General features: G+C 41.1%; 1 long non-coding RNA gene across 1 annotated transcript; it reads left to right on the top strand.

Moving 5' to 3' along the window:
• Window positions 1-17: 17 nt before the first annotated feature.
• Window positions 18-8,581, top strand: LOC112248850. Its single transcript, XR_002953276.2, has 4 exons — window positions 18-458; window positions 7,775-7,918; window positions 8,141-8,188; window positions 8,349-8,581. It is a non-coding gene; the product is annotated as an uncharacterized LOC112248850 (long non-coding RNA).
• The last annotated feature ends 14,071 nt before the right edge of the window (window positions 8,582-22,652 follow it).

Genomic DNA, 22,652 nt, shown 5'->3' on the forward strand with positions numbered 1-22,652 from the left:
GAAGAAGCAACATGCTTCTCCAGGAAATGCTCAATGGTTTTGGTTTTAGATTATCATAACCAGTGAGCTAATCCATGTTTTTAGCTGCTAACAATGCTGTCACTGAACAATTTGCGGATTATGTGCACACCACAGGCTCTTCAGCATTCACATACATTATTTGTGAACAGACAATGCGTATCTAAGGCTTCCTCCTTTTATGCAAAACTATACAACAACTCGATCACCTTCACTAGCAGTAAGGACACTAGGCACAACAACGGCATAGATTTCAGATCACAGAATGAAAGTAAGGTGAAACATGTCAATTCACTGGAAAGGACGTTCTGCACAGCGTCTGTAAAACTGAACTGTTAGAACTGTAGACAGTCTGTTGAACAAACTCCAGCCTTCTTCTGTTTATATTGTAATTCTGTCCAGCCTCCAGATGAGGGAGTATCCTTCCAGATTATGGATTGGTGAGTGATCATATCGCATTTCTAACGCACAAACTATGTTTGTGCACACATACACACACAACCTATCCCAGCCTGGTCTCATAGACTAGACGTAATTTAGTAAATTTAAATCCAGGACACTCACATTAGTATGATATGTTATGTTTGGTATAGTTACATAAAAAGGTTACTTAATCTAAAATGAAAGGAGGGTGGATGGGTGGGTGTATAACGGCAATGTCTAGCAAACAAAGGTTGTGTGTTTTCGAATCTCATCACAGACAACTTTAGCATTTGATCTAATTAGCAATTTATCAACTACTTACTACATTTGAGCTACTTTGCAAATACTTAGAATGTTACCTAACCCTTCCCCTAACTTTAACCCCTTTAGCCAACCCTTCCCCTAACCTTAATCCTTTAACCTAACTCCTAACCTGAACCCTAACCTAACGTAGCTAATGTTATCCAACTAGCTAACGTTAGCATTAGACACCTAGCTAACATTAAACACAAAAATTGGAATTTGTAACATATCATACATTTTGCAAATTATTATTATTATTTTTTAAATGTATTTGTAACATATTGTACATTTTGCAAATTCATAACCTATCATTCAAATTGTAATTCGTAACATATCACACGAAAAAAATGGATCAAGGACATCCACAAATGAATACACACCATACAAAATGTAACGTATCGTACTAAATGGAGCATCTCAGATTTACGTACATAATACGAAGTGCTCTGACACCAGGTTGCCTATTCCTATCCCTTTAGTTTGCTCACACTCATTGCATTCACATGTTGTCGAGGGCAGTTGAAAAACATGGCATACACGACACCAGACCCACTAGTTCCAATTTATTTACCCAATTTATTTACTAGTACCAATTTAAGTCCCTCATAGGCATGTCCTCCCTCTACCTCAGCTCATTGAGCACTATTTACTGAATGTTTTGGCATTCAGGTCCAAAAAGTCACATTCTGACCACTTCTACCATGGGCAAATATGTATAGGTTTCATTCAAATCAAAAGGGGTGCGATCATAAAGTAATCAAATTCAAATGGAACGACCAACATGTGAGGACCACCCTCAAAAGGAAGATGCTCCCATCCCTCCTGCTAATTGGGATACTTTTGCAAATGTTTTGTTGTCTGAGTGAGGGAGATGGTGTAAATCAAGAGGACTCGATGTGTTCTGAAACATGAGATGTTGAGGATTATAATAAATACCGCTTTGATGTCATACAAGAAAACCACACACCTGTGAGTCCAAATATGCACTTAGCATTTCCATATGATAAAACTCATGCTATTTACGTTATCAACATTTATTATAGCTATGTTTGATGTACAGGTTCAATGATGACATGGCGTCAAACCTTGGGTTGTCCTAAACAGAATTGGCCTGTTTGTCGTATTGTGAAGAAAATTAGCTGCGGAAAAACTTTATTCTATGCAAACCAAAATGTGTTCAAAACAAAACGTGTCCTTGCTTTAGTTCCTTAATGGCACAGCTAGGAGAGCTAAAAAAAAGGCAACTAATAGCTGAAGGTTCTTCTCTTGAGTAATCAATGTGCATTGAAATTGCAATAGAACTGTACACACTTTGGAGAGGTGTGTGGCCTTGGAGACAACAGTTAGTCCTCTTACTCAAACCCCTGTAATTGCTTGGTCTTATGTTGCACCTACCCCACATTTTGTATTATTATTATGTTACTGAATGTATCCAGAGTATTTTCAGCTTTCTTTTTCAACAAATGCTGTGAAAAGTACAGTCAATGTAAAATGCACATACATTCAACAGTGTAATGTTTGGATTCAGTCTTGTCAGGTGAACTGTTGTGTTCCCACCTTTACATGCTGACCAAACCGGCCTGCGTATTGATTTTGTCTAGCCACACCAGATGCGTTCATGACATGCAGGTTAAAATACCAAAACCAACCGTGAACCAGCTATATTAATTTGAGGACAGGTCGAAACACACATGAAACATTCATGAACATTTAGCTAGCTTTAAAGTGCATTATCACCACCAGATGGATTGGAGTGCGGCGCTCATTCATCTTTCAATCACCAAAAAGCAGTTTGGATGAAATGATTGAATAACAACATATCTGCCACGCTGATCCTCAACACAGGTGACCCTCAGGTGTTTGTGCTTAGTCCTCTCCTGTGCTCCATGTTCACCCACAACAGCATGGCTGTGCACGACTCCAAAACCATTGCTAAGTTTCGTGATGACATGACGATGGCAGGCCTGATCACCGATAACGATGAGACAGCCTATAGGGAGGTGGTCAGAGACCTGGCAAAGTGGTGACAGGACAACAACTTTTCCCTCAACGTCAGAAAGAAAAAGGAGCTGATTTTGGACTACAGGAAACGGAGGGCCAAGCACGCCCCTATTCACACCGACGGGGCTGTAGTGAGGCTGAAAAGATTTGGCATGGGCCCTCAGATCCTCAAAAAGTTCTACAGCAGCAGAATTGAGAGCATCTTGACTGGCTGCATCACCGCTTGGTACGGCAACTGCTTGGCACCCGACCGCAAGGCATTTCAGAGGGTAGTGCGTACGGTGCAGTACATCACTGGGAATGAGCTCCCTGCCATCCAGGACTTCTATACCAGGCAGTGTCAGAGGAAATGGTAAAATACTCCAGCTGCCCAAGTCATAGACTGTTCTCTCTGCTACCACACGGCAAGAAGTACCGATACACCAAGTCTGGAAACAACAAAACCCAGAACAGTTTCTACCCTCAAGCCCTAAGACTGCTAAATAGTTAGTCCGGGTAGCTATTTGGTTAACTATTTAACTAAATAGCTTCTCGGACTATCTGCATTGAACCTTTCGCACTAAAATGTTTTGACTCTTCACATAAGCTTCTGCTTCTGTTTTTATTATCTATCCTGGTGCCTAGTCACTTTATTTCTAGTTATATGTACATATCTACCTCATACCCTTGCACAATGGCTCAGTACTGGTACCCCGTGAATATATTATCCAAGTTAGCATTACTCGTGTATTTATTATAACTTTTATTATTACATGTTATTACTTTTCAAATATCTCTGTTTTCTCTCTCTGCATTGTTGTAAGCATTTCACTGTATTCTGCACCTGTTGGTAATGAAGAATGTGACGATTTAAAATTTGATCTGATGAAAGAATATACACTGAGTGCACAAAACATTATGAACACCTGCTCGTTCCATGACATAGACTGACCAGGTGAAACCAGGTGAGGGCTATTATCCCTTATTGATGTCACTTGTTAAATCCACTTAAAACAGTGTAGATGAAGTGGAGGAGACATGTTAAAGAGTGGGGGGTGCAATTCGTACAGTTGAAGTCAGAAGTTTACATACACTTAGGTTGGAGTCATTAATACTCGTTTTTCAACCACTCCACAAATTTCTTGTTAACAAACTAGTTTTGGGAAGTCGGTTAGGACATCTACTTTGTGCATGACACAAGTAATTTTTTCAACAATTGTTTACAGACAGATTATTTCACTTATAATTCACTATCACAATTCCAGTGGGACAAAAGTTTACAACAGTAATTTGACTGTGCCTTTAAACAGCTTGGAAAATTCCAGAAAATGACGTCATGGCTTTAGAAGCTTCTGATAGGCTAATTGACATAATTTGAGTCAATTGGCAGTGTACTTGTGGATGTATTTCAATGCCTACCTTCAAGCTCAGTGCCTCTTTGCTTGACATCATGGGAAAGTCAAAAGAAATCAGCCAAGACCTCAGAAAAAAATTATAGACCTCCACAAGTCTGGTTCATCCTTGGGAGCAATTTCCAAACACCTGAAGGTACCACGTTCATCTGTACAAACAATAGTACGCAAGTATAAACACCATGGGACCACTCAGCCGTCATATTGCTCAGGAAGGAGATGCGTTCTGTCTCCTAGAGATAAACGTACTTTGGTGCGAAAAGTGCAAATCAATCCCAGAACAACAGCAACGGACCTTGTGAAGATGCTGGAGGAAACGGGTACCAAGGTAAAACGAGTACGATATCAACATAACCTGAAAGGCCACTCAGCAAGGAAGAAGCCACTGCTCCAAAACCTCCATAAAAAAAGCCAGACTACGGAACTGCACATGGGGACAAAGATCGTACTTTTTGGAGAAATGTCCTCTGGCCTGATGAAACTGTTTGGCTATAATGACCATCGTTTTGTTTAGAGGAAATAGGGGGAGGCTTGCAAGCCTAAGAACACCATCCCAACCGTGAAGCATGGAGGTGGCAGCATCATGTTGTGGGGGTGCTTTGCTGCAGGAAGGACTGGTGCACTTCGCAAAATAGATGGCATCATGAGTGAGGAAAATGATGTGGATATATTGAAGCAACATCTCAAGACATCAGTCAGGAAGTTAAAAGCTTGGTCGCAAATGGGTCTTCCAAATGGACAATGACCCCAAGCATACTTCCAAAGCAGTGGCAAAATAGCTTAAGGACAACAAAGTCAAGGTATTGGAGTGGCCATCACAAAGCCCTGACCTCAATCCTATAGAACATTTTGTGGGCAGAACTGAAAAGCGTGTGCGAGCAAGTAGGCCTACAAACCTGACTCAGTTACACCAGCTCTGTCAGGAGGAATGGGCTAAAATTCACCCAACGTATTGTGGGAAGCTTGTGGAAGGCTACCCGGAACGTTTGACCCAAGTTAAACAAACAATTTAAAGGCAATGCTACCAAATACTAATTGAGTGTATGCAAACTTCTGACTCGCTGGGAATGTGATGAAAGAAATAAAAGCAGAAATAAATCATTCTCTCTACTATTATTCAGACATTTCACATTCTTACAATAAAGTGGTGATCCTAACTGACCTAAAACAGGGAATTTCTACTAGGACTAAATGTCAGGAATTGTGAAAAACTGATTTTAAATATATTTGGCTAAGGTGTATGTACAGTGCCTTGCGAAAGTATTCGGCCCCCTTGAACTTTGACCTTTTGCCACATTTCAGGGTTCAAACATAAAGACATAAAACTGTATTTTTTTGTGAAGAATCACCAACAAGTGGGACACAATCATGAAGTGGAATGACATTTATTGGATATTTCAAACTTTTTTAACAAATCAAAAACTGAAAAATTGGGCGTGCAAAATTATTCAGCCCCTTTACTTTCAGTGCAGCAAACTCTCTCCAGAAGTTCAGTGAGGATCTCTGAATGATCCAATGTTGACCTAAATGACTAATGATGATAAATACAATCCACCTGTGTGTAATCAAGTCTCCGTATAAATGCACCTGCACTGTGATAGTCTCAGAGGTCCGTTAAAAGCGCAGAGAGCATCATGAAGAACAAGGAACACACCAGGCAGGTCTGAGATACTGTTGTGAAGAAGTTTAAAGCTGGATTTGGATACAAAAAGATTTCCCAAGCTTTAAACATCCCAAGGAGCACTGTGCAAGCGATAATATTGAAATGGAAGGAGTATCAGACCACTGCAAATCTACCAAGACCTGGCCGTCCGTCTAAACTTTCAGCTCATACAAGGAGAAGATCAGAGATGCAGCCAAGAGGCCCATGATCACTCTGGATGAACTGCAGAGATCTACAGCTGAGGTGGGAGACTCTGTCCATAGGACAACAATCAGTCGTATATTGCACAAATCTGGCCTTTATGGAAGAGTGGCAAGAAGAAAGCCATTTCTTAAAGATATCCATAAAAAGTGTCGTTTAAAGTTTGCCACAAGCCACCTGGGAGACACACCAAACATGTGGAAGAAGGTGCTCTGGTCAGATGAAACCAAAATTGAACTTTTTGGCAACAATGCTAAACGTTATGTTTGGCGTAAAAGCAACACAGCTCATCACCCTGAACACACCATCCCCACTGTCAAACATGGTGGTGGCAGCATCATGGTTTGGGCCTGCTTTTCTTCAGCAGGGACAGGGAAGATGGTTAACATTGATGGGAAGATGGATGGAGCCAAATACAGGACCATTCTGGAAGAAAACCTGATGTAGTCTGCAAAAGACCTGAGACTGGGACGGAGATTTGTCTTCCAACAAGACAATGATCCAAAACATAAAGCAAAATCTACAATGGAATTGTTCAAAAATAAACATATCCAGGTGTTAGACTGGCCAAGTCAAAGTCCAGACCTGAATCCAATCGAGAATCTGTGGAAAGAACTGAAAACTGCTGTTCACAAATGCTCTCCATCCAACCTCACTGAGCTCAAGCTGTTTTGCAAGGAGGAATGGGAAAAAATTTCAGTCTCTCGATGTGCAAAACTGATAGAGACATACCCCAAGCGACTTACAGCTGTAATCGCAGCAAAAGGTGGCGCTACAAAGTATTAACTTAAGGGGGCTGAATAATTTTGCACGCCCAATTTTTCAGTTTTTGATTTGTTAAAAAAGTTTGAAATATCCAATAAATGTCGTTCCACTTCATGATTGTGTCCCACTTGTTGTTGATTCTTCACAAAAAAATACAGTTTTATATCTTTATGTTTGAAGCCTGAAATGTGGCAAAAGGTCGCAATGTTCAAGGGGGCCGAATACTTTCGCAAGGCACTGTAAACCTCCGACTTCAACTTTATCTACCTACATACAAAAGTGTGTGGACACCCCTTCAAATTAGTGGATTCGGCTATTTCAGATCATTCTACCACTTGGCACTGTGCTTACGCATGCTGCGCATAAATTCACGCACACTGTCAAGCAAACGTTCATATGTGCACTTTGCATGGAAATGATCCCACGCATGGTTTATGCACACATTTGTGCCTACGCACGGTTGATAAATGAGGCCCCTGGGTTTTCCAACCCAGTTCCTGGAAAGCTACTCTCCTGTAGATTTTCACTCCAACCCTCCTAATCTAGCGCACCTGATTCTAATAACTGGGGTTGGATGGAAAACCTGCAGGAACAGGGTTGGAGAGCCCTAAAATAGACCCATTTTGAATGAACGATGGCACCATTTCACTTGAGTCCCTTTTCTAAAACCAATTTCATCAAATAGTATTTATGTAGCCTAACCATTTTAACAGCAATATTTGTCACAATGTATTTTACATTTACCCAGCCTTGACCCCCTAAATAGCATTCAGCAGCACAAAGCCTCCGTCAGTCCGTCTAGACTTTTAATTGGTTGTTTTTGTAGCATCCCAGACAGTTGTGGAATGTTGTGTTCCCTTCAATGTCGGAAAATGAACAGTTTGAATCCTGTCTTTTTATGTGACTGCCTGCTATCTGTGACAACCGGTGGAATATTGTCTTCCATTCCATGTCATAAAACGAAAAGGTTGAATCAGTCATAGTAAGTGACTTCCTGCTTCTATTTCAGCTGGAGCTGAAGATCATGCACATAGAAGAGGGGACGGATAATGGGGCCAATCCTATGTTTCTTATGGAGTTGATGGAGATAACGAAGCTCTGGATGAGGCATAGAGCAAAGAAGAAACGGACAAGATTGGTGCCTCTATGAAAGGTGTGGGTTAAAAGAATAATTTTACTCAGCCTACTTATTCTTCTTCATGAATATGTGGATTTGAATCTGCAGGAAGGGAGTTCAACAAAATTAATCAGTGTATTGTTTATTTTTTACAGTAATGGCTTTGATAAGCTTACGGGATGTGATTTTTGGAAATTGTACCATATTGCATTTCAATGCAAAATGTATTTCAACTTTTTTCTCCCCATTTACTTGCAGAGAAATTGAAAGACTTGACTGAACAAATAGATCCATCTCTGCACAAAGGTATGTTGCCCTCAGACACTAAAGTGTTATGTTTATCTCCCTCCTACTCACTGTTCAGTCTTATGGTGTTAATTCAGATGCTTTCAGATGTGCTTGTGAGTCATATGGTTCAACTTTCTTTTCGCTTTTGCACAACACACAGTTTTTTTCTTTTCAACAGGAGAGCGTCAAGCTGCCAAAACACTTCTCGCCCAAATGAAATACATTGCGAGCATTGAAACAAGGTGAAGGAAAAACTTTTAGAGCTAATGTAAACTTTGTTTACTTGATACTTATTGGGTCTTTTTAAAGCTGTTTTGAAAGTCTTCAATAATTCTAATAATACAATTAGTATTTATTTATTTATTATGTACAGTATTTGTTAAAGTTTCAGGTATACTAATAAATGTCAAATATTAATAGGTTACACATTGCCATCATTTTTGTGTGATGGATCAATTCAAAAGTCAATTATTGAGTATGTTAAAAATATTATATTATATGAAAAGCTTTTAACTCAACTATCTCCTGCGCAATAGATGTGTCCGTAAAGAATACCGTAACAACATTGGAGGGTTAAGCTGGTGTAGTAAAAGACATGCTCCGGTACTTGGTGACTAAGAAAGTATTTTTAAACCTCCCACTTTGGGAAGCGACTGTTTTCTTAAAGCTGTGCCGTGCCTTTTTCCCTACATTTCTCCCCACGTGGGCCAGCCCCTAGCAATTAGAATTTCAGCCAATGAGCTTCAGCCCCTCACATTTTGAGTGACAGCTAGCAAGAGGCCTACACAGCGTTATCCAATGAGGTTGCAGGGTGGGCCCAACGGCTCAGTGGAGACAACATAGAGGGAGAGAGAAAGAGCAATTATGTGTAACAAACAGACATGTTATTGTCAGTGATTTAAATACTGCACAGTCACAAAGTTTACATATGATTATCTTGCCTATCAGTATAGCATTTGTTATTACGGCCTGTTGTTGAGTCACACGGGGTGATGCGGGTTGAGAATATACCCCTTGTAACCTGTAGCGGGAGACATACTTCCTTGAAAATACTGGAGGAAGAATAGCAGCACATAACTTTCTCTGCCTGAACCAAAAGGATGCCCTTCACATAATTAGAAAGATTGTGCATTATTTATGTATGCCACATATACAGTACCAGTCAAAAGTTTGGACACACCTACTCATTCAAGGGGTTTTCTTTATTTTGACTATTTTCTACATTGTAGAATAATAGTGAAGACATCAAAATGATGAAATAACACATGGAATCAAGTAGTAACCAAAAAGGTGTTAAACAAATCAAATATCTTTTATATTTGAGATTCCTCAAAGTAGCCACCTTTTGTCTTGATGACAGCTTTGCACAATCTTGGTATTCTCTCAACCAGCTCCATGAGGTAGTCAATAATAATTTCAATAACAGGTGTGCCTTGTTAAAAGTCCATTTGTGGAATTAATGCTTTTGAGTCAATCAGTTGTGTTGTGCAATGGTAGGGGTGGTATACAGAAGATAACCTTATTTGGTAAAATACCATTCCATATTATGGCAAGAACAGCTCAAATAAGCAAAGGGAAACGAAAGTCCATCATTACTTTAAGACACAAAGGTCAGTGTTACTGATACAAGTATCCTGTGTGTGTATTTGTTTTATTTCCTTCTGCCCTAGTCACAGGTGTCACTCATCAGTCGCCACTGAAGACACACCTGCTCCTTTTCCCTTACCCAATCACATCCCCTTTCACTTGGTTTTAAAACACAGTCAGTTATTTTCCCAAACTCTCGATCTCTCTTTTGTTTTTGCGCCTACATGTCACATTTGTCCGTTATCCTGTGAGTATGTATTGTTGTGGTGTATCACTGTTTGTTTGTTGGTAGGAAAAGGGGATACCAAGCCAAATCGCCCATGGGCATACATTACCCGTAGGAAAACATTGTCTAAATACCCTAGTTAGAACTGTATTTTATTGGTTAGTTAGCTAGCTGTGCTTGAAGCAGGTAAGACTAGCTTAGGGTTTTTTGGATCTTTCTTTCCTTGGGTCCAGCTCAATTTTTGTAGTGGCAAAAATCAACAAGCGCTATGATGAAACTGGCTTTCATGAGGACCGCCACAGGAAAGGAAGCCCCAGAGTTACCTCTGCGGCAGAGGATAAATTCATTAGCATTGACCAGCCTCAGAAACTGCAACCCAAATAAATGCTTCAGAGTTCAAGTAACAGACCCATCACAATCATGGAGGACAAGGCACACTTAATCAGCATGGCTACCAAAAAAATTCTGCAGCGATACGCCATCCCATCTGGTTTTGCGCTTATCATTTGTTTTTCAACAGAACAATGAATCAACACACCTCCAGGCTGTGTAAGGGCTATATGACCAAGAAGGAGAGTGATGGAATGCTGCATCAGATGACATGGCCTCCACAATCACCCGACCTCAACCCAATTGAGATGGTTTGGGATGAGTTGGACTGCAGAGTGAAGGAAAAGCAGCCAAGTGCTCAACATATGTGTGAACTCCTTCAAGACTGTTGGAAAAGCATTCCATGTGACACTGGTTGAGAGAAAGCTGTCATCAAGGCAAAGGGTGGCTACTTTGAATAATCTAAAATATATTTAGATTTGTTTAACACTTTTTTTGGTTCCATGTTATTTTGTAGTTTTGATGTCTTCACTATTCTACAATGTAGAAAATAGTAAAAAGAAAAACCCTTGAATGAGTAGGTGTCTAAACTTTTGACTGGTAATGTATATTATGTTATTCAGACATAAATAAAGATTAGCTGCATGTTCAGGAGCCCTCAGATCGCCATGTAATTGTTAGTTCATGAACTGCATATTGAGCCAGTGAAGCCGTCGCTTAGGGACCACTCCCAGACATTTGTTTTGAATTTGTTGTTTTTTCATCTGCAGTGGATTGAAGTGTGGAAAAGCAAGCTTAAATGTAATTCCCTTTTGTTTAGTTATGCTTTTATGGAACTCCACGTGAATACAGATCTTGTTATGTGATTTGTCAGACTAAATGGAAAATGGACTAGTTTAAGAATGGCACTCAAGCAACTATTAGAACCAGAACCATAAAGATATAGCGACCAATTAATTTGTGAATGTTATGACATTTAACACACAATCTGAAACTGCTATTAAGGAACACAGTTTACTTTCTCAAATCGAAACGGCATGTCAAACGCAACAGGACTATTCTCATGAGCCCTGACTGTGATTCTCTGAGAATATCCTTCCCTACAGTTACAGGACTTGACTAGTTGTTTATTAAGCCTGGAACAACAATGTCGTGTTCCATTTGCCACTGTGGAGAAGCAGTTTCCCTAATACTGTTGGATTGACCGTGAATTAAACAGTAGGGCTTAACCCACTGAAGGGAGACTCAGCAGTGGGCTATTTATTATTCATGCTGTAATCAGAAGGCATCTACGGTGCCACTATATTAATGATAAAATGTGATCCACCAACTCTCAGGCCACTACTGTCTCCAAGGACTCTTTGAAATGTAATTTGAAAGAAAATGGAGGGGAGGGGTGAAGCAAAATTGACTTGGATGGGAATGCATGGTGGAATGAACTAGGTGCATGTGGCTTTAGATTAAGAAAGGTAGGCTTAGCTATTGGCAGTGAGTGGGAAAATGAAATGGAGCAAAAATATCAAACGTTTTCCTGCTGCTTCATGGCATCTGGACTTAGTGGAAAGGGAAAACATTTGGGGACTGTTTGCTTGTCTATCTAATCGGTTCCTTGGTTCTAGTCGGTTCCTTGGTTCTGCTACTGGCAAGCTGAGGGTTATAACTGAAAGTGATACAACAACAAAAAAGTTGATGGTTCTTGTAAGTTTCTCACAGAAATGACAGAAACCAAAGGTGAAACAGCCAATTATCAGCCTGGACCCAAAAATACAGAGTCTGCCAGTGTGGCTCACTGTTTAATATTGGAAATGGTGGCAGAACAAGGAATGTAAAATTATCATATTCACTCATATAACTCTAGCTGACTGACACTGCTGCTCCTTTTGGGGACCAATATTTGGTGAGTACAGAAGGTACAAGAGAACCCTATGATTGAGGTCTGGACCAATTGAGAATGAATTTGGTCCTTTTACTCATAACTGTGTGGTTGGTTTCTCAAAGAACACCACCAGTCTTATTATCAGGTAATAGTCTATCTTCATCAGTCTCTGATTTAACAGCTGGGATATCTGTTACCTTAGCTACACAGCATGTTTGTGTTTAATTTTTATTTTGTGTGTGTTTTCATATTGGCATGTTTGCTAGCTACAAACTATTTAGCTAGCTTCTAGCCTAGGGTTTGATATACAATGTGATCTGTGTCCTGATGAGAAGGAACATCTTTCTATGCCAGGCAAATTTGTGCATCATCAGCTAATTGTTATAGGTGCATCCAAATGAATGTCACAAGAAAACAGCTTAACTATGCAGATACTTTGCTGTTATTCCGGCTGCAAATCAAATCCAAATTACATTTATTTATATAGCCCTTCATACATCAGCTGATATCTCAAAGTGCTGTACAGAAACCCAGCCTAAAACACCAAACAGAAAGCAATGCAGGTGTTGAAGCACGTTGGCTAGGATAAACTCCCTAGAAAGGCCAAAACCTAGGAAGAAACCTAGAGAGGAACCAGGCTATGAGGGGTGGCCAGTCCTCTTCTGGCTGTGCCGGGTGGAGATTATAACAGAACATGGCCAAGATGTTCAAATGTTCATAAATGACCAGCATGGTCAAATAATAGGTCTGGGACAGGTAGCACGTCCGGTGAACAGGTCAGGATTCCATAGCCGCAGGCAGAACAGTTGAAACTGGAGCAGCAGCACGGCCAGGTGGACTGGGGACAGCAAGGAGTCATCATGCCAGGTAGTCCTGAGGCATGGTCCTAGGCCTCAGGTCCTCCGAGAGAAAGAGAGAATTAGAGAGAGCATACTTAAATTCACACAGGACACCGGATAAGACAGGAGAAGTACTCCAGATATAACAAACTGACCCTAGCCCCCCGACACAGAAACTACTGCAGCGTAAATACTGGAGGCTGAGACAGGAGGGGTCAGGAGACACTGTGGCCCCATCCGATGATACTCCCGGACAGGGCCAAACGGGAAGGATATAACCCCACCCACTTTGCCAAAGCACAGCCCCCACACCACTAGAGGGATATCTTCAACCACCAACTTACCATCCTGAGACAAGGCCGAGTATAGCCCACAAAGATCTCCGCCAAGGCACAACCAAAGGGGGGGCGCCAACCCAGACAGGAAGATCACATCAGTGACTCAACTCACTCAAGTGACGCACCCCTCCTAGGGACGGCATGAAAGAGCACCAGTAAGCCATTGACTCAGCCCCTGTAATAGGGTTAGAGGCAGAGAATTCCAGTGGAAAGAGGGTAACCGGCCAGGCAGAGACAGCAAGGGCGGTTCGTTGCTCCAGAGCCTTTCCGTTCACCTTCACACTCCTGTGCCAGACTACACTCAATCATATGACCCACTGAAGACATGAGTCTTCAGTAAAGACTTAAAGGTTGAGACCGTGTTTGCGTCTCTCACATGGGTAGGCAGACCATGCCATACAAATGGAGCTCTATAGGAGAAAGCCCTGCCTCCAGCTGTTTGCTTAGAAATTCTAGGGACAATTAGGAGGCCTGAGTCTTGTGACCATAGCGTACGTGTAGGTATGTACTGCAGGACCAAATCAGAGAGATAGGTAGGAGCAAGCCCATGTAATGCTTTGTAGGTTAGCAGTAAAACCTTGAAATCAGCCCTTGCCTTGACAGGAAGCAGGTGTAGGGAGGCTAGCACTGGAGTAATATGATCACATGTTTTGGTTCTAGTCAGGATTCTAGCAGCCGTATTTAGCACTAACTGAAGTGTATTTAGTGCTTTATCCAGGTAGCCGGAAAGTAGAGCATTGCAGTAGTCTAACCTAGAAGTAACAATAGCATGGATACATTTTTCTGCATTTTTGGACAAAGTTTCTAATTTTTGCAATGTTACGTAGATGGAAAAAAGCTGTCCTTGAAACAGTCTTGATATGTACGTCAAAAGAGAGATCAGAGTCCAGAGTAACGCCGAGGTCCTTCAAAGTTTTATTTGAGATGACTGTCAACCATTAAGATTTATTGTCAGATTCAACAGAAGATCTCTTTGTTTCTTGGAACCTAGAACAAGCATCTCTGTTTTGTCCGTTTTGTACTAAAAGTAAAAAGTTTGCAGCCATCCCCTTATGTCTGAAACACAGGCTTCTAGCGAGGGCAATTTTGGGACTTCACCATGTTTCATTGAAATGTACAGCTGTGTGTCATCCGCATAGCAGTGAAAGTTAACATTATGTTTTCGAAGGACATCCCCAAGAGGTAAAATATATAGTGAAAACAATAGTGGTCCTAAAACGGAACCTTGAGGAACACCGAAATGTACAGTTGATTTGTCAGAGGACAAGCCATTCTCAGAGACAGACTGATATCTTTCCGACAGATAAGATCTAAACAAGGCCAGAACTTGTCCGTATAGACCAATTTGGGTTTCCAATCTCTCCAAAAGAATGTCGTGATCGATGGTATCAAAAGCAGCACTAAGGTCTAGGAGCACGAGGACAGGTGCAGAGCCTCGGTCTGATGCCATTAAAAGGTCATTTACAACCTTCACAAGTACAGTCTCAGTGCTATGATGGGGTCTAGAACCAGACTGAAGCATTTCGTATACATTGTTTGTCTTCAGGAAGGCAGTGAGTTTCTGCGCAACAGCCTTTTCTAAAATATTTGAGAGGAATGGAAGAGAGTTTTTTAAATATTTTCTGGGTCAAGGTTTGGCTCTTTATTTTTTATTACTGCCACTTTTAGTGAGTTTGGTACTCATCCGGTGTATAGAGAGCCGTTTATTATGTTCAACATAGGAGGGCCAAGCACAGGAAGCAGCTCTTTCAGTAGTTTAGTTGGAATAGGGTCCAGTATGCTGCTTGAAGGTTTAGAGGCCATGATTATTTTCATCATTGTGTCAAGAGATATAGTACTAAAACACTTGAGTGTTTCTCTTGATCCTAGTTGAGTTGTGCAGGCTCAGGACAACTGAGCTTTGAAGGAATACGCAGATTTAAAGATTAGTCCGTAATTTGCTTTCTAATAATCATGATCTTTTCCTCAAAGAAGTTGAATGAATTGAATTTATTACTGCTGAAGTGAAAGCCATCCTCACTTGGGGAATGCTGCTTTTTAGTTAGCTTTGCGACAGTATCAAAAATACATTTCAGATTTGTTCTTATTTTCCTCAATTAAGTTGGAAAAATAGGATGATCAAGCAGCAGTAAGGGCTCTTCGACACTGCACGGTACTGTCTTTCCAAGCTAGTCGGAAGACTTCCAGTTGCCATTTCCGTTCCAATTTTCTGGAAGCTTGCTTCAGAGCTCGGGTATTTTCTGTATACCAGAGAGCTAGTTTCTTATGAGAAATGTTTTTAGTTTTTAGGGGGGGGAGGTTGCAGAGGTTGACTTGACTGTGTAAGCCGTAGTTGGCTAGCCAGCTAGCAATGGATAAGAACGTTGCCTGACAGCATGGCAACCAAATAAAAATAACGAACCACTGGGTTGCGCCCATAGGTGTAGAACAGAAAGAATGAACAACTGGGTCACGTCTTAGGCAATGGACTATCAATCAGGTTTGGTGGGAGGATGGAAAAGTTTGAATTTACTTTTAAAAATATTTTTTATTAAAAAAAACATGTCATTTCTACCGGTGAATGTGTACTCGGGCAAGGGACCCGGCTCCACCACATCGAAAAGAAGGGACCCGGCTCCACCTCATCCCACTTCGTTGTCCATTGTTTCTAAGGTGATGTACAGAAAGTTGGCTTTATCCCTTACATTATCTGCCACTGTTAAAGGTTCCCTGCTGCCTCCAACCTATTATCTTATCACTTTCTGTTGTTATTTTCTTGAATATGGCATTAAATGGCCTCCCCCACTTATTTCCTTCTCATGAATATGGCATTACTTCTTACTGAGTGCACATATGTCCTCTTTGTTATTCCACCCATCCCGGCTCTAGCCATGAGGCCCTGGACCCCAACACAGTGTTAGGCCAAAGAAGTGAACTCCTGCCAGCACTAGACTGCACTCAAGCTGTAGTGCGTCTGTTCTGTTGACCCTGACCTTGTTGTTGTTTACAAACAACATTCTGAGCATATTTTGAGCTATTTATACTCTATGCCACTTTCACTCTAATGTGGAACATTAAACACAGATAGGAAGTTGTGACTAACGACTTGTGATGGCAGTGGGATGATAGGATCATTGCATAAGGTTAACAAGTGGTTTGTCAGTGCATAATTTGTACTACCAGTGCCATCAAAATGGTGCCCTGTAGGCATAGGAAGCTTGTAAACATTGTCATGCAGTGATACGATAGGCGATCTGAATCTGAGCCAAACGCATTTAGATACAACTCATGTTCACCGTTTGTTGTGGGGTTGTTTTTCCAATTACACTATTGAATAATTTTTAAAAACATTACCACAGGGGTTCTATTGCATTCTCTATTGTATCTGGCTGCAGTTATGTGTTTATGTTGTGTAAAAAAATATAAAAAAACACTGCCCGGGTCTGTTTTCAACGTGAAGGGGACCTGGCTCACAGGTTGACGTTTATTGTAATGAATCTTTATGCTAGATGAGCCAGCTGCAAAGTCAAATATATCGTAAAAAGTCATGAAAGAAAAACTTGCATTTTGGTCTTAAATGAAAGTTTTCTTTTCTACAAGCAAATCTTTATTTTTTATGTAAATGAAATGTTATAGAAGGGTCCAGACACCGTTTTAGTGATTTCAATTGATTTTGAGAAACAAAAATCACCACCTCATCGTTGTGTAGTATGAGGGTCCTGAAATAACATGAACCAAGGCTCCAAAAAGACCCAAATTTGTCCTGTTAGAAATTAGAAAACTCTCAGTGTAGTCAAATCAAATCGAATTTTATTTGTCACATACACATGGTTAGCAGATGTTAATGCGAGTGTAGCGAAATGCTTGTGCTTCTAGTTCCGACAATGCAGTAATAACCAACAAGTAATCTAACTAACAATTAAAGAATATAAAGAATATGTACATAAAGATATATGAATGAGTGATGGTACAGAGCAGCATAGGCAAGATACAGTAGATTATATAGAGTACAGTATATACGTATACATATGAGATGAATAATGTAGGGTATGTAAACATTATATTAGGTAGCATTGTTTAAAGTGGCGAGTGATATATATTTTACATAATATCCCATCAATTCCCATTATTAAAGTGGCTGGAGTTGAGTCAGTGTGTTGGCAGCAGCCACTCAATGTTAGTGGGGGCTGTTTAACAGTCTGATGGCCTTGAGATAGAAGCTGTTTTTCAGTCTCTCGGTCCCAGCTTTGACGCACCTGTACTGACCTCGCCTTCTGGATGATAGCGGGGTGAACAGGCAGTGGCTCGGGTGGTTGTTGTCCTTGATTATCTTTATGGCCTTCCTGTAACATCGGGTGGTGTAGGTGTCCTGGAGGGCAGGTAGTTTGCCCCCGGTGATGCGTTGTGCAGACCTCACTACCCTCTGGAGAGCCTTACGGTTGTGGGCGGAGCAGTTGCCATACCAGGCAATGATACAGCCCGCCAGGATGCTCTCGATTGTGCATCTGTAGAAGTTTGTGAGTGCTTTTGGTGACAAGCCGAATTTCTTCAGCCTCCTGAGGTTGAAGAGGCGCTGCTGCGCCTTCTTCACGATGCTGTCTGTGTAAGTGGACCAATTCAGTTTGTCTGTGATGTGTATGCCGAGGAACTTAAAACTTACTACCCTCTCCACTACTGTTCCATCGATGTGGATAGGGGGGTGTTCCCTCTGCTGTTTCCTGATACAGGTCTTTAGATGTTCTACACATGAAATATCATTCCAAACTTTTTCCGCAACATTATATTTTATTTTGTTGTGACTCCAGCCGTTGCCCCTATCCTGCTGTTCCATTATCTTATAGACTGAGGATCTCAAGTCTGTGAGGGTGCGCAGCTGAACACTATACTGGAAACACTCCGTTTGAAATTTTTGACCTAAACATAACCAATATTCGTTAATTATAAATACCAAACTTGTTTTTATGTAGATTCCACGACGCGGTTAGCTTTTAAGTTAGAACTGGTATTTCTTGTCCCGGAATCCCGCTTAAGACCGGTTGAAGCCTGCTTGACAGAGCCGCTAAACAAAATTAGTCCCATATGAGTTTTACAATGGAGCCCTCATTGTCTGGAGAAATAAATGAACGGTACCAGCACTGTAGAAGCTGTATCTACTACGCTTTGTTTCGAGACAAACTGGATCACGCAGAGTTCCAATACGGCAATTGTTTGCTTGCCGAGGATTATAGACTTGAGGTGGCTTCCTTGATCACGCAGGTCGCCAGCCTACGTAAGAAACCGGAAAACGCAGAGTGAAATGTTTACCTTTTCAATGCAGGTGTCTGGACGGCGTTCGCACTTGTTGGATGCATCTTTGCCTTGTCATTATCCATCTGGCCAGTGTTGCCCGGAGCTCCCCCGTCTGATAGCGGAGTCGAAGGAGCACAGCAAGAGGAGCAAGGCAATCAATGTTGGTCGCATGTCATGAGCCAGAGAAGCCGAAGCCAACTCATTGTGACGTTGAGTTGTCGTAATGCTTCAGCAAATGTACATGATACCAGGGGCTTTGGTAGACACATGTAAGTAACCCAATTGTATGTCCCTCTAACTGCCCTGAATGCCTCTGCTGATCCTACAGCTATTGCATGCAGTAGTTATGTGCCTATGAACCAGCATCCCAGAAGAAAAGTGCTCAAAATAGCCCATGTTAACATATGTAGCTTAATCAATAATTTGCTAATAACAGATGCCATTCATATTCTGTCTTTCTCTGAAACTCACTTAGATAATAGCTTTGATACAGTGGTATAGATAGACCACTGTAGACCACGGGAATGTTTCCCTCGTAGGTGCCATACAAGGTTTTAAATGACTGAAAAGCCAATGGTGGAGGTGTTGCTGTTTATATTCAGAACCACATTTCTATAAAGCTTAGGGAGGATCTCATGTTAAATACTGTTGAAGTAATATGGCTACAGGTTCATCTACCTCACCTAAAGCCCGTTCTTGTGGGAAGCTGCTATAGACCACCAAGTGCTAACAGTCAGTATCTGGATAGCATGTGTGCAATGCTTGATAATGTATGTGATATCAACAGATGTATATTTTCTAGGTGATTTCAATAGACTGGCTTTCATCAAGCTGCCTACTCAAGAAAAAGCTTACAACTGTAACCAGTGCCTGCAACCTGGCTCAGGTTATCAGTCAACCTACCAGGGTAGTTACAAACAGCACAGGAATGAAATCATCAACATGTATTGATCACATCTTTATTAATGCTGCAGAAATTTGCTTGAAAGCAGTATCCAGATCCATCAGATGTAGTGATCACAATATAGTAGCCATATCTAGGAAAACCAAAGTTCCAAAGACTGGGCCTAATATAGTGTATAAGAGGTCATACAATACGTTTGTAGTGATTCCTATGTTGTTGATGTAAAGAATATTTGTTTGTCTGTGGTATGTAATGAGAAGCAAACAGATGCTGCACTTTTATGAAATTGCTTATTCCATTTACAAATAAGCATGCACCCATTAAGAAAATGACTGTAAAAACGATTAAATCCTTGTGGATTTATGATGAATTAAAACATTGTATGGCTGAGAGGGATGAGGCAAAAGAAATGACAAATAAGTCTGGCTGCACATCCAATGGAAGCTTCTCCAACATAATCCAGGTCAAGTGAGGAATTCCCCAGGGCAGCTGTCTAGGCACCTTACTTTTTTCAATCTTTACTAACAACATGCCACTGGCTTTATAGACTGTATGCGGATTACTCAACACTATACAGTGGTTCATCCTTTAAAAGTTGCAGCGTACTGCACCGCAGCTTGCATGGTGCTGCAGAATTCTATGGCATGTTATTTAAGTGTGAACCACTGGTACTATTAATGCTAATTAGTGCTAGTTTGACCACCAGAGGGCATCTTTGAGAAGCATTTGATAGCCTTCAATAGTGGCTGTACTAGAGAATGCAGGCACCTGGGAGACCAGGGTTAAATTCCCCGACGGGGAGGAAGGAGTAGGCTGTCCTTGAAAATAAGAATTTGGGTTTCCGTTCGGATGGAACATAAAATATGGAGCTGTACAACGTGACAGTCGGGAGTAAAGTACTGGATTATTTAGCTAAAGAATCCCCGTGTCGTGCGGACACGCAGGAGACCAGGGTTCAATTCCCCAATGTGGAGGAAGGAGTAGGCTGTCATTGTAAATAATAATTTGTTGTTATTTGACTTGCCTAGTTAAATAAAGGTTACACATCCTAATTGTCTAATTCTAGTCTAACCAATATCCAAACGGAGATTCAGTGAAAATAAAAATCTCATTGATTTATCAAGACCAGTCCACATGCTTGTCTCAGAGCAGCGCGAAATGGTGCTAAAATAGTTGTAGGCTATTGCTTCAAATCCTATTGCTTCTAACTTCAATATGCTCTTTAAATAAACAAGACCTACACCACTTTTAACAGCACATTACTCAACACTAGTGAGACTCATGTTGCCAACAGTATATCGAAAAATATGACATGACTCTCCGCCAATAATTACATATAGAGGATTGGAGGATATTTCTGTAATTCAGTGATATTCATTCCCATAGTAATTTGTTATGGATCCATAACTAAATAAACATTTGCATTTTTTTTATTTTTATCATTATTATATTAACGAAAGCGATGCCATTATTAGTTATATTGTTATATTTTGAACATGCAGACTGGCACCAAGAATAGACCACGGGAATGTTTCCCTCGTAGGTGCCATTATTAGTGCAATGCCCCTTAAAGTGTTGCCCATGGGCTAGGTCGGTCTTCTGTGCGCGGCTCTGTGGCCCATCCTGTCCTCTGTCCCATTCTTATTTTCAATGACGGCCTAGGAACAGTGGGTTGAGTGGCTGTTCAGGGGCAGAACGACATATTTGTACCTTGTCAGCTCGGGGGTTTGAACTTGCAACCTTCCGGTTACTAGTCCAACGCTCTAACCACTAGGCAACCCTGCCACCCCATGCAGTGTCTTAGATCGTTGTGCCACCCAGGTGCTGTATAACGTGACGGTTGGGAGTGGCCTACAGTAAGAGCAAAATAAAATAATAAAACCTTAGTGTAACAACAGTTTTAGTTTTAGTAGGTAGTACTGAAGTCGTGCACAATTATCAGTTTCTATTTAGGTTTATGTCGCTCATTCATTGTCAGACACCCAAAAGCATAATCAGTGCTCTAACTCCCCCTTGCGCTGGTCTGGAGCAATGAAGTGGTGACGCAGGGTACCGTACTAAACCACAAATAACCTCCAAGTCCCGCAGCATAATCGCAAAACTTTTAGTGGCGCAACCACTGTACATGTCAGCTACTACAGCGACTGAAACACTTAACAAAGGGCATAGGGCATATGCCTGAGGGCATACATTGTGTTGTGAATGTATTGTAATGTTTTTAAAGTTGTATGGCTGCCTTTCATTTTGCTGGATCCCAGTAAGAGTAGCTGCTGCCTTGGCAGCGGATAATGGGGATCCATAATAAATACAAATATGAAGGCTGTCAAGGGGTTATTTCTTCCCATTTAAAACACATTCATATTGTCAAATCGAAATACAGCACAATCAGGCCCCTTTGTACACTGCAGGCTGTCTTTGTGAGTAGTGCACTCCTGGGGGAGGAGAGTGAGAGAGAGACTCACTGCAGTAGGCTGGTGGTTCCTTTCAGAGTAATCAGGCAGAACACGTTACCAGTTGGAATACACGTGTGTGTGTGTGTGTGTTTGCTCTGTGACTCAGGCCCTGTCACTTCATTTCTAAATCCCCTTGCCTTCCCAGAACGTGTAATCACCCTCCAAAAAACAGTTGTTAGGCAATTACCCTTCCAAAATCTCCTATGTGTTCCTCCTGAAATCATATTGAATTACTACTTGATGTAGACAGCACCAATTAAAGGCCTTTGATGCTGTGGTAGGAAGGAAAGTGGCATGCAGGCACCTAACACCTTCTTGGCGACATTGTATCTTCACATCATAAATACTAGGATACTTTTGGTTTAGAAAGACATCCTGGTTCTCTCTCTCCCTCTATTAGAAATTATCACAAGGTGACTGTCGGTGACCTTGCGTTGCATTCCAATCAATAGAAAGATCTGATGAAATTCGGGCTGTACCTAAATTGATCCCTAACACTGCAAATTCAATTACAACAAGTATCAAATAGCTGGAGTGGTGACTATCACAGTACCTCTTTCCTCTGAAGAGTGTGTATTCCATATGGGAGCTCCGGGTCAGATTTGAATTAAAGATTGGCAGAGCAGCAGGCTTCTGGTGCATCTGGAAAATTCAGAGGGAT

This window comes from Oncorhynchus tshawytscha, linkage group LG04 (genome assembly GCF_018296145.1).
Source record: "Oncorhynchus tshawytscha isolate Ot180627B linkage group LG04, Otsh_v2.0, whole genome shotgun sequence".
In the NCBI taxonomy this organism is placed as follows: domain Eukaryota; kingdom Metazoa; phylum Chordata; class Actinopteri; order Salmoniformes; family Salmonidae; genus Oncorhynchus; species Oncorhynchus tshawytscha.